Source organism: Solanum verrucosum, unplaced genomic scaffold, assembly GCF_900185275.1.
Source record: "Solanum verrucosum unplaced genomic scaffold, falcon-dt-bn FXZP01000113.1, whole genome shotgun sequence".
NCBI lineage: Eukaryota > Viridiplantae > Streptophyta > Magnoliopsida > Solanales > Solanaceae > Solanum > Solanum verrucosum.
The window spans coordinates 2,234,988-2,248,921 of NW_026020105.1; positions in this window are offsets into that span (position 1 = coordinate 2,234,988).

The following is a 13,934-nucleotide window of genomic DNA, read 5'->3' on the forward strand; positions in this document are numbered from 1 at the left end:
GAGACTTGTATTTTTCTTTTGATTCAATTGTAATACTTTAGAGGCTTGTACACGTGACAACCAGATCTTGGGGATATATTTGAGTTTATTATTAAAAAAAATTCCGCATTTTATTGTAATGGTTAAGTTTTAGGCTGACTTGTCTTGGTGGGTTAAGACGAGTGCCATCACGTCCATTTTGGGTCGTGACAAAAGAGAACATATCATAGATTGCAAATACACTAAAGGAAAGGCCAAAATACCAATAATAAATAAACGAATAATAAATAAAGAAATACAAGATATTAAGGCTAAATATCCAATTAAATATGTACATTTAGGAGGAACAGAAATATTAATAAAAGCATGTTTTAGAGAAGGAATAGATACACCCATAGAAATATACTTAGCGGATGATAGAATTATACAACCCATAGAAAAAAGTGTAATAAGTGCAGTAAGAGGTAACCTCATATACCAAAAATTTAAGTTTATAATAAGTGCTAACTACTCAGTAGCAATAAATGACAGAAATATAGATAAATCACTAGTATTATACTGGCGAATGTCAGGGATAGAACTAGCCCCAGGAAGTAAAATATTTACAGCTAGATGTAAAAACTTATATGTTCTAACAACAAAACATAAAATAACAGCAAAAAATAAAATAGACAAAATAAAAATAGAAGATCCCTTTGAAAGAATAGTTACAGTCATAGATAAAAATGATTATAGTTATAATGAAATTGATATAGAAGAAGATTTAGAAATAGTAAAAGAAAGACTAAGCACATAGAAAATAATAAACAATGAGATACCCCAAACATCATCAAAAATGAGTATCTCAAGGAGAATAGATAAAACCCCACAAAAATCAATAGAAGAAGATATAAAACCACATCATTACTACATAACCGGAATAATGGAACAACGAAAATATTTAATATTAATAGATACAGGACGAGAAGAAAACTATATTACAAGAGAATTAGTGACGGAATATGAAATAATAACTATTGAACAATCATGCTCTGAATTACCAAAAGCATTAATGTATACCGAAGAAACTACAGATAAGGAAATAATCATCGGAGGAGTACCAATAGTAATAAAATTCAAAATATATCAAGGAAATGAAAATATCATTTTAGGAATAAAATGGTTGGAACAAGTAAAACCATATAATCTAGAAGACAAACAGTTAACAATAAATTATGAAAATAAAAGAGTAATAATAAAAAGAACTTTGGTATGATAAAAATATGAAAATATATATACTTGCAAAGATAATAATAGAAGGATATTACAACCGATTTATACACCAATGATAGATACTGGAGCAGAAGCTAATATATGTAAATACAATTGCTTACCAGAAGATAAGTGGGAAAAACTAAAAACACCTATAGTAGTAACAGGATTTAATAATGAAGGAAGCATGATCACATATAAGGCAAAAAATATAAAAATACAAATATGGGATAAGATATTAACTATAGAAGAAATATATAACTTTGAATTAACTACAAAAGATATGCTATTAGGAATGCCATTTTTAGAAAAATTATACCCACATATAATAACAAAAACACACTGGTGGTTCACAACGCCGTGTAAACAAAAAATAGGAGCAAAAAGGGTAAATAATAAAAAATGAAAAACAACAGAATGGATAAAAGGAAGTGAAAAAATTACACAAAAATTAGAAAATATAAAAGAAGAAGACCCTAAAATAGAATTAATTATATTCTCTATAGATAAAGTAAAAATAATTCAAGATAAGTTAGAACTATTATATAGTGAGGATCCTTTACAAGGATGGGAAAAACATAAAACCAAAGTAAAAATTGAGCTAATTGATAATAACAGTATAATAACCCAAAAACCATTAAAGTATAATTTTAATGATTTAACCGAATTTAAGATACATATAGATGAATTACTAGAAAAAGGATATATACAAGAAAGCAATAGTAAGCATACAAGCTCGACATTTATCGTAAATAAACATAGTGAACAAAAAAGAGGAAAAAGTAGAATGGTTATTGATTATAGAAATTTAAATGCAAAAACTAAAACATATAATTATCCGATACCAAATAAAATACTAAAGATAAGACAAATACAAGGATATAATTATTTTAGCAAATTTGATTGTAAATCAGGATTTTACCACTTAAAACTAGAAGAAGAATCTAAAAAACTAACAGCATTCACTGTACCACAAGGATTTTATGAATGGAATGTATTACCATTTGGATATAAAAACGCACCAGGTAGATATCAATACTTTATGGACAATTACTTTAAACAAATAGAAAATTGTGTAGTGTACATCAATGATATATTATTATATTCTAAGACACAAGATGAACATATAAGATTATTAGAAAAATTTATACACATCATAGAATATTCAGGTATAAGTCTAAGTAAAAAGAAAGCTGATATAATGAAAAATCAAATAGAATTCTTAGGAATACAAATTGATAAAAACGGAATAAAAATGCAAACACATATAGTACAAAAAATAATTAACTCAAATGAACAACTAGACACAAAAAAGAAATTACAATCATTCTTAGGACTAGTAAATCAAGTAAGAGAATACATACCAAAATTAGCAGAAAATTTAAAACCATTACAACAAAAATTAAAGAAAGATATAGAATATCAGTTTGATAAAAAAGACCAAATACAAATACAAAAGGTAAAATTATTATGTAAAAACTTACCTAAACTATACTTTCCAGATGAAAACAAAAAATTTAGAATCAGATGCGAGTGAAAAAAGTTATGGAGGAATATTAAAATACAGGTATGATGACACTACGATAGAACATCATTGTAGGTATTATTCAGGAACGTTTAATAGTACAGAAATAAAATGGGAAATAAATAGAAAAGAATTATATTCAGTATATAAGTGTTTATTATCATTTGAACCATATATTGTATATAACAAATTTATTATAAGAACAGATAATACACAAGTAAAATGGTGGCGAACAAGAAAAATACAAGATTCGGTAACAACAAAAGAAATAAGGAGATTGGTATTAAATATATTAAATTTTACATTTACAATTGAAGTAATAAAAACTGATAAGAATGTTATTGCAGATTACTTATCAAGACAAAGCTACTCAGACTGAGAACGAAAATACAATGGAAGAGATACTCAAAGCCATAACTACACTTTGTATAAAAGTGGATAGTATGGACAACGAGATACAAAAGCTAAAGACTAATGAAGATAATCTGAAGTCTAAAGCTAGTCAGCAGCATGACTATAAAAATGCGGAGCTACGTCGATCGGAAGACGGAAAAAATCTAGAGCTAAAAGGAGACGATGGGAAACTCCTTTAAACCCATAATGTTTGTTTAAATACAGCTGCAGGTACAAGCAAACAAGTTAGCGATAAACAACATAAAAATGCTAACTTAAACCAGCTATTCGAAAAATCATTTACCCAAAGGACACCTAGACATATTTTCATAGAACCACAAACATCTACATACGCAGATAGTTTGCAAAACCAAAATGAGAAAAAGACATATAACTACATTACACGAACCTATATTGAAAATATCCACAAAATCCAAACCTATTTAAACCGCAACCCCAGATCAACTACAAAAGAACCAAACCAAGATTATTTGACACAAAAATTACAAGGATATAACAAATTAATTGCACAACCGAAAACTAACGCGAATTTAGTAAGAACATGTTACAACTACGGACTGTTAAATACCGTATACACATATGACGGAGAAGAAGTTAGTGGAATACCAGAACTACACAAAGCATTCATCACATACAAAAGAGTTACGAAAGGAAATTTATTTTATATAAAATTCTATACAGCACCAGCAGAGATATTATACGAGGAAATAAAACCTCCAATACAGGTTATCAAGATAGGATTAACTAAAGATATGATTATACCCGAGGATATCGGACAACAAGAAGAGATATGCAAAATAGAGATACCAAGTTTTTATGCCAACAAAAGGATAATTGGTATATCAACAATTATACAAGAGTTAGCAAATAATTATTTAAACGGAAACGCTATATGGAGCTACCATGCAAGAGACCATCCAATGATTTATTCCAAGTCAATGGAGCTAAGGAAAGCAGATATGGATGAAGTCCAAAGATGGATTTTATCACTACTAAAGCCAGAAGAACGACCTACGACACGAGCACTAAAAGAAGGATTTATTTCAGCAGAATTATTAACAAGATATTGCAAGTTAATTGGTCACAAATACCTTGACCACATATGTTCGAAATGCAACGGAGAAGATAATATAATCCCAGACGTCCAACTGGAATAATCTAAGAAGATAAGAAGAAGGAGTCAAGAAGACGGAAGACAAAGATAAGAAGAAAACAAAAAAGAAGATAGATATTTTAAAAAAGTGTAAAGAGATATGTAAAAAGTCATAAAAATGTGTATTGTAGTAAGTAATGTGTCATAAAATGTAGTGTATAAGTCGTAAAGTAAATAGTAGCATGCATGTGCTTATTAGACAAGTGTAAAAGTTAGATGTAAATAAGTCTTAATAGGATAAAATAGGAACTATTCATGAATAGTAGTGAATAGTAGTAAATAGTAAGTGGACAGATGTAAAAAACGTATTAGAGTATGTATGTCTATATAAAGAGTCGGTTGTAAATGTTGTAAGGCAGGCATTGCCTAACTTAAAACTTTCTTTCAAAAAACTCTCTCAACTAAAAATTTAGTATTTAGATAAATGGAGCAACAATCTGAAATCCAGTCAGTTATTTCAGATAGCATGGCTAAGCAAGAAGCAAAGGTATATTGTTCAAAAAATATGCGGAACTAATTTCATATATTCCTGAATATCATATATATGATTGAATAAATTTATGTTAGTTATTATGTATTAGAATTATTTGAATCATGATTTCTAGTTTATTAGCACACTGGAAACAAGGAGAAAACTTCTATACTATGCCATCCTAATGTTGAAACCGGTAGGCGAGGAAGCCGTTTAGGGGAGTAAACAAAGTTGAGGCGCTGATAAGAAGGAAGTATCCGCTAAAGTACGATACTAGTAGTGACAGGAAAACATGATAAACAGATAATCTAGTTCATAATAATCTAATATGAATTTAATCGATTATGAATATGATAGGAAGGAATAATTGAAAAACCTCGCATAATAAAGAACATGACTACATACATGCATGATGAAATGATAAAAAACTACGAAACTTTAATCTTATATGTACTTAAAAATATAGAAATAATCGAATTAAGAAGAATAATATGGGAAAAAATATTTAATGATTATGAAGATATATTAAATCAAGAATGGTATGAAATAGATCTACATGATTTAGACTTCGAAAGAATAGAATGGTATGATTTAGAAATAAATTCAGATTAAAATGAACTACGAATATTTACAATATTGGATAAAATCTATGGAAGATATAAAACTCTTAGAACAATTAATGAAAGAAAATTTATATATGTACCAAAGAACCGAAGATATGTTATATCTTGAATATATCATAAATAATATTAAAGAAATATTCAGATTAAAACAACTATCGGAAGAATATTACAATAAATATTATTACATTTTACCATGAATTTCACACTACCAAAAATTAACATTAAAGGGATACCAAGATTAAGGCACTTAGCAAAAGAATACTACAATAAAATCTTTAAAATAAAATACTCACTTATCACACTACCAACCACACTACCACCTACCACACTACCACTTTCATGAATCCCCCAGCTACCAGTTCCGCAACGAAAAATGGTATCAGAGCTATGGATAATAAGAAACACGGTAAGAAACATACGAGTAGAAAATTAAGAAAAATAAGAAGAAAATTAAATAAATTATATCCGAAATATAAACAACTTAATATCACAAAGACTGATAATAAAAAATTAGATCAATTAATAAATAATATATCTAAAATAGAATATAAATATATTCAATATTTAAAAATACAATGAATAACAAGAATAACGAATATAGACAAAAACTTAATGAAATAATCATAGAAAAACGACAAGAATTAGAACATAGGCAAAATAGACTTAACAATAATATATTCGCAGGAATTTTGTCACAAATCTATAGTAGCACAAAGAAAGACTATTTTATATCTAGAAATACAAATAAATAACTTAGAATATAAACTACAACATAATTTATAAATGAATAAAGAAGAATACGCAATAGATGAAAAAACATATGAAAATCATGACGGATTAAAAATAAAGATAATATTTTTTAATCTAGGAAGAAGATATAAGAAAATATGTGACAATATAAGTTTAATGTTGGAAAAAGAAACGGTAAAACTAGAAGATAGTTTAACTGCTATGGTAAGAATAACAAAAGAAAATGAAGAAATAGATAGAAGAACGGAAATTGAAAAAATAAAACAACAAGCAAAAAAGGAAGTACAACAATTAGAAGAAGTAAAAAATACTAAAATAATAGAGCTAGAAAAAGAGCTAGCAATATTAAAAGAAATGTATGAAATTAAACAAAAAGAAAAAGAACAAAAAACAAAATTAGCAAATGAGATAATTAAATTTAAAGAAAAATTGCAATTACAAGATGAATTAGGAGAAAAAGAAGAAAATAACCAAGATAATCTACCCGAAATAAGAGTTGATGAAATAAACGATGATGATCTAGAACAACATTCGGAAACAAGCGAAACATATACGGAACTTTTAGCAAACATAGATAATACAAAGAATTTAGAAGTAAATACAGAAGACGTAGACATGAACGAAAAACCTAGCACATCAGGGGTAAAAAACCTAAAAAAATTTAATCCAAAATATTATAATGAAAATTATGAACAATATGATAAAGAAAAAACTACATGGGATAAAAGATTAAATAAAAAATGGATGCCTAAACCAATAACTGGACAACATGAATATTTAGATTTAGACTGTGTAGCAGACATAAATAAAACAATCCAATTATGGATAGGATACATATCAAAACAATTAATAGATAACAAGATAGTAATAGCAGAGGCACCAGGATACATAGAAAGAACGCTTATAGGAATAGTAAAATTGAGCGCTCCAAAATATTTAGACCAACTTTAGGATCAATGAGTTGTCTTGAACTAAAGCCTCATTTGTTTTCATTAAAATTAAGATATCGCATCTTAATACATGTCTAAATGATTAAGATATTGTCTCTAGATTTGAACACTGTGTTTGTGTATCTGCATTTTATTATTAAAATAAAATATTAAGTGCATATACTAGTGGGTATAAATTGTGATAAAAGATGACTACTAGTTGTAACTTATATGATCATTAGTTCTTGTAACTCTCATGGTCATTAGTTTCTTGTAACTCATATAACCATTAATTTCTTGTAACTTATATAACATTTATCACATTCATCTACCCGCATTACTACCCTTCATTCTACCCGTTGATTATATGGAAGACTTCTTCACCTATAAATAGTAGTGTTTCTTCTTTTGTGCAGGGTATCTCAAAAAAAGATGAGAGTGAGAAAAAATATTGTAGTGGGGTAACTGTAGTGAAAGAGAGAATTGAGACAAAGAAAATATTATAAGTCTTCAACTATATTCACTATATAAAAGAGAGTAATTATATGTTGAAGGAAGGTGTACTTATATGAAGTGTTGGTCTCTTCAACTGATCCATAGTTGTTTGAGTTGTACAACGTTGTTAGATTGTTGTATCCCAGAGGGGAGGGGACAAGTCAAGAAATATAATGTTGGATCGGTGTAGATTATGTTGCAGTTGGCTTGCATATCCTTAAAGAGAGCAAGATATACGCGCATCAGCCTAAATATAGTATTTATTAATTTTTGTCATTTTATTTTTCAATTTTAATTTATTGTATTTGTGGGATATTACACCAACACACTGAATGATTAAGACTGTTTGTTTATGAATAAGCAAAAAGGGTAGCCTTTTAATTTTTGTTCTTAGGGTGTACCATATCCCAACATGCGATCAACCATCATGTGCTAAGAATATACAAGGGTTGAAAGGAAAAAAATGTTTTATGTAATCTTATTTCATAAAACTAGCACAAACCTTATATTATTGAATAAGCACACACGAGACTACTAATTTTATAAACAAATTCTAAAATAGCAAGCAAAATTTTAAAGTTCTTGAGAAGCAAACAGTAATACCAAGAATATTTTGATTATACAAATTAGTAAACAAAGTACTTATAAAAAGTTTTGAAAACTCGCATGTTTAAGAGGGAAAAAATTAGACACCCGTTTGAAAGCAGATGCGGATAACGGAGAGAGAGAGGGAGAAAGGGGCAACACATATAGAGAGAGAAAATAACAATGTATGTTGATAATGGAGAGAGGGAGAGAGATGGGCAATATATATATATATATATATATATATAGAGAGAGAGAGAGAGAGAGAGAAAAAATAACGATGTTTGAGCTTTACGGGGAAATAAAATAGTGTTATAAAAAAAGTCTGAGTAAAAATAAGACTCTCGTATAGATCTAACCGAATCATGTGCTTTCAGACCAATTAAGTGATTTAAAAAAAACGTACATAATGGCCCAACGTCTGAACCATTCAGATTCAGACCTTCGATAAGTGCAAGCAGAATGAGGCCTAACATTTAAAGGATAAAAATAATTGGTATATATGTCACAAGACAATCTTTATCATGTTGTCAAAAAGCTAATTTCCAAGGGATTGTGTGCTAGCTTGTTTGAAATTTTAATTCGTTGCGTTATTTTAAACTTGTTCTTTCTTGGCCCTAAAACTTTTCATGATGACTTTCATGCTTTTTTTTAATTTAAAAAAATTATGTCAAAATCATTAATATATATTCTGTGTGGATCATATAGACCTTAAATTTATCTTCTTCTTTTTTTAAGTTCGATTCTATTATGAAACTTTTTACGAAGTTTTATAAAAGTAACGCTCGAGTATGTTAACATCAATTTTATATTTATCATTTCTTCATTCCTAATAGATTACATATAAGAAGAAAAATATTTTTTACTTTATTTTTTATCGGACCGCAAATCGAGGAAAATGCATGTTGAGAAATGGTGAATCTACTTAGCAAAATTAAATAGGGTATGTAATTTAGAGATTTTAAACTTTTTAACTAAGCGTTATTAATTAATATTAGGGAAAAGAGTTCGAAATATATCCGAACTTTGACCAAAATTGTTGTAACAATCCCAAATTTTGGGCAGGACCTATTACCCACTGCACTATTTAATAGTATATTTTAAGGTATATATGTACCCACGAGGACAAGTCACTATTTAAATGAGAATATATTTAAACTTACACATAAATCGCATTCGTTGAATGCATTTTATGTCTTTCTCTCTCAGCTCAATTAATGTTGATTATAAAATGAAAAAATAATTTTATTTTCTTTATATGATAAAAGCAATAAATAAGAGAAATAAATATATTTAAAAAATAATTGAGAAATAAAATTAAATGAAAGTGGTAATAACGTAATTTCAACAATAATGAGATTGAAACTTACACATAAATCGCATTCGTTGAATGCGTTTTATGTCTTTCTCTCTCAGCTCAATTAATGTGTCACAACCCGGGCTAGCCCCTAGACGTAACACGGCGTACTTGACCCCGAAGGGGTCTCATACAAGCCCTTAGCATACATCATTGCATATGTCATAAAATAAAATGCGGAAAATTAAAACATTTTCTTCAACAATCGAAGTCATTTCTATAAAGTCAAAGAGAGTTTAAACACTGTCTCGTTGGCCATCTAATACCATAGAATACTTAGACATATAGGGATACAACCCTTACATAATTCCAAAATGAAACTATAAAGAAACTACTAAGACGTAAGATGTTTGTCCCCGAACTTGAGGACTCGTCAACTAGCTTGGAGGATCACCTATCCCAAGCTTGAACCAATAGATCCCATCTCCATGAACCAACCCCCTACATTCGTAGAAAACATAGAAATATGGGTTAGCACAAGAATGTACTAAGTATGGTAGCTATGCATAAAACATTTAAAACATGCTAGAAAGGGGGCATTTTAATTGAAACCCATGCTATGCACTTTTGAACATTTTTCTTGAAAGAGTTGGAGAACATAAGCCATAAACAACTCACATATAGTTCATCAAAGCACAAGGCTAACAACATTTCCATAAGCATAGTCTCCAAACATAGTCATAATGCACATACCATCTATTACAAGACATAATACACATGCCTAGTCACATATCAAGATCATGACATCATAATAGAACAACCACATAAGTAACCCTAGGCTCTACGTGTGCAATGCATAGATAGGGTCCATAGTCCTATCTACACTAAGTATCACTTCTAGGCCACCAAGCTCATACTTATAACACATTAGTCTCATGCATAGCTAATACATATAATCAAGAGGCATTCATAATCACTTAATTCATGTCAAGAATGTAGATCACAACATATACCCAAATAGGACATGCAACAACTCATAAATCATCAACATGTAGTGGAACTATACCATGACTACTCTTGAAGGCTACTCATCATCTATGAGCGGCATCCCATACTACCCCTCACTCAAAGTAGGTCCTCTTAAGAAGTCATTAGTCATAGTTCATGCATCATATTCGTAGTTCATACATCTTAGTCATATTTCATATACTTCATGTCATAAGTAAACCACCCTCATAACCCCTTCACAAGTTCACTTGTGCAATGTACATATGAAGTCCCATACCCCCACATATACTAAGCAAACCCATCAAAAAGTCATAAGTGTAGTCCACATGCACAATTCATTTTAAGTGAAGTCATTCTTAAGATTCTTATATGCCATACCTTCATAAGTTGTCATACATATAGGACTCACACAAGAACTCCTCTCAAGACCCACTTGTGCAATGTATAGGTAAAGTCTCATACCCTTACCTATATTAAGTAGTATCTCTCAAGAAACCCTAGTTAGAGCCCATATCCTCGTTCATAATTCATTTTCACATCTTAGTTCATTTTTACAACATTGGGATATTTTGTCATAACCGACATAGACCATGTGAGCTACATGGAATCATGTGTTCTACTCCCACACCGAAAAGAGAGTGTTCTACTTGCCTAAGGTAGGACGTACATAATATCTTTTAGGTGGATCCACTAGCTAAGAATCTTATGTTGGCACATAGTTAAGGGATAAAGAGATTGCTTCAAGAAACCCTTTTTATACTTAATAGCATTGTAGTTTCCATCTCATGAGACCTTTTTAGTGGAAACCTCCCGCCTTTGTGAATGAATCCTATCTCATAGACATATCCTCTCGGTGCTAAGCACAAACTCCCCTCTTTGAAGTAACATTTAGTCTTTACTTAAGTCATATTTATGGAGAATGCACTAGGCACTCAAACCAACATATATCATAATAGCTCATAGATTCTTTAGGTGAGAATGTCCTTTCAACCTTAGAATCAACATATATCATAGTATGAGAAAACCTTTCGTATTATATGCATAATATATTCATGAGAAAAGCCTTTCATGAAACATATGATACTACCATAATATCAACCTATCATGTGTAGTCATAGCATATCGTACTTAGTCATATCATCATGCATTATAGTGTGTAGAGGTGCATATGAGAATTATCCTTTCAATTGACACCATAGACACATCATATTCATGTTTATGCATGGAGTGTGTGTGTGCATGATTGTCCTCACAATGGCACAACAACAACATTAACATCATAGACACCTCCCTTCTCAAGTGGGGGGGGGGGGGGTCACAACATGTACATAATATCCCAACTCATGCACAATTCACATATATTGCATTTAAGGATCTTAGACCATGTAAATAACATATATAACATTCACTCAATAGACATGGATACATTCATCATTCAAGTAGGTCATTCATGGCATGTATAGAATCATATACTCATATAGAGGGGGATATGTAGGTAGGGTCCTTCCACAGTAGCACCACATACAATTCAACATACCAACACTACCATGATCATAACATATCATTCGTATTCATATTATATCATACTTTAGTCATATCTAGGGTCGTAGGGAAGAGGGACCTTATCTCAACACTACAATTCATGTTGACAAGTAAGCACATCCACCATAAGTGGATCAATCCATTCATACAAGGGATACATGATAAGTAAGCACCTCCACCATAGGCGGATAAACAATTCATATAATATAACTTCATCATGACATACCTTCATAGATTGTCCTTCAAAGACAAGGGTTAAGATCAAGTCTATCATCTTAGATTTGACACATTAGATAGAAGAACATCATAAACCAACAACATAACCAATATGATCATAATCAAGTTAATCTAGGTCTACAAGATTCTATCATATTCCATTCATGTCTAGGTGATCTAAACTAAGGTCATTCATTAAGAAATTCATCAACCCTAGAAGATCACATCTAACCACTCAATTTGCTTCTTTCATGATATAACCCTAGACCAACTCATTCATCTTAGATTCATAAGTTAACCAAGAATACATGTAAAACTATACTTAGATCATGTAATTACATCATAAACAACTCTAATTCAATCAATTGAATCAACTTCTAATCACAATCATATCGTAGAGAAGAGCCATAGCTAGGGTTGGGGGAAAACTCATGGATTCTTTGGAATTCAAGTTACATCTTAAATCAATAATATAATCCATAACAAATGTAAATCAATCTTTTAGAACAACTTTGAAAGGAATCCATGGGGTTGAGTTGAAACCCTAGCTTTTGAAGATTTCTAAAATTTGAGTTAAAAAGACTTTGAGAGGGCTCCTTGGGTGATAACTACCCAAGGATGAAAACCACCATACCTTAGGTGCAGAACCCACGAAAATCCTAAGAGAAAGCCTCCATCTTCAAGCCTCTAGGTTGGTTTCCTCGTTGGTCTTCAATGGAGCTCTAGAGAGAAGACTTTGGGAGAGAAAGGAAATAGGGTTTTGATTTGGGGTCTTATTAACTATTTTTAGGAGGTTATTTGACCACTTAACCAACCCCCTAAGCCTTTAAGTAATTAGCTAACTTAATTCCCAAACCCCCCAACTTAAAACTAAACTTACTAAAATTGGCAGCATCTACGGATCCCCATCCACGGACCGTAGATTGATCTATTGTCCATGGTTTGGTCTCGTGGTTGGGGACTGATAGTGCTTCACTATTTCGGGCATAACTTTTTACTCCAAGATCGGAATTGGGCAAACTCGGTGGCGTTGGAAAGAGAACTCAGCGGTCTTTAATTGGATAGGTAATGGACCACATAATTCGTTTTGAGCTATGAGATATGACCATTTGAAGTTGAACCTCACTTACCTAGGTCGACTTCTTAACTGCATTGCAGGTGCCATCGACGACTCCCCATCCACGGACAGTGGATAGGCTGACGCCTCGTGTTGCTGCTCAGTCGTTTGGTTTAGAGGCTCCCCTTTCGCAAGCCTGATCCATACCCTTGACCCATGAGCCGTAAATTGATCTACTGGCCGTGAATGGGTCTCGTGAACCAAGTTGTTTTGACAGCTTTTTGGCAGATGTTGGGGTCCTCCTCAAGGGCCCCTTGGGTGGTCCTTGAGGAGCCGTACCCAGACGTTTGAACCCTAAACATGTCCATCTAAGTATGAGAGTCACTTCTACAAGTTTTCACCCTCAAACAACACTCCAAACTTCAACGACAAGACCCTTGCAACTCACTAGTTCAATGACTAGTTTCCGGACGTTATAGTCGTTTCTTGACATTTGACCTCCAATCTCCTCAAACTAACTTCAAAAGCCAACTATAAGCTAACATGTGAGGCTCTAGTTCAACCTACTAGATTTAGTCAAGCCTTAGCTAGGTCTTACTAGGTTTTTACGGGGTGTTACGTAATGTTTTGTATAAAAT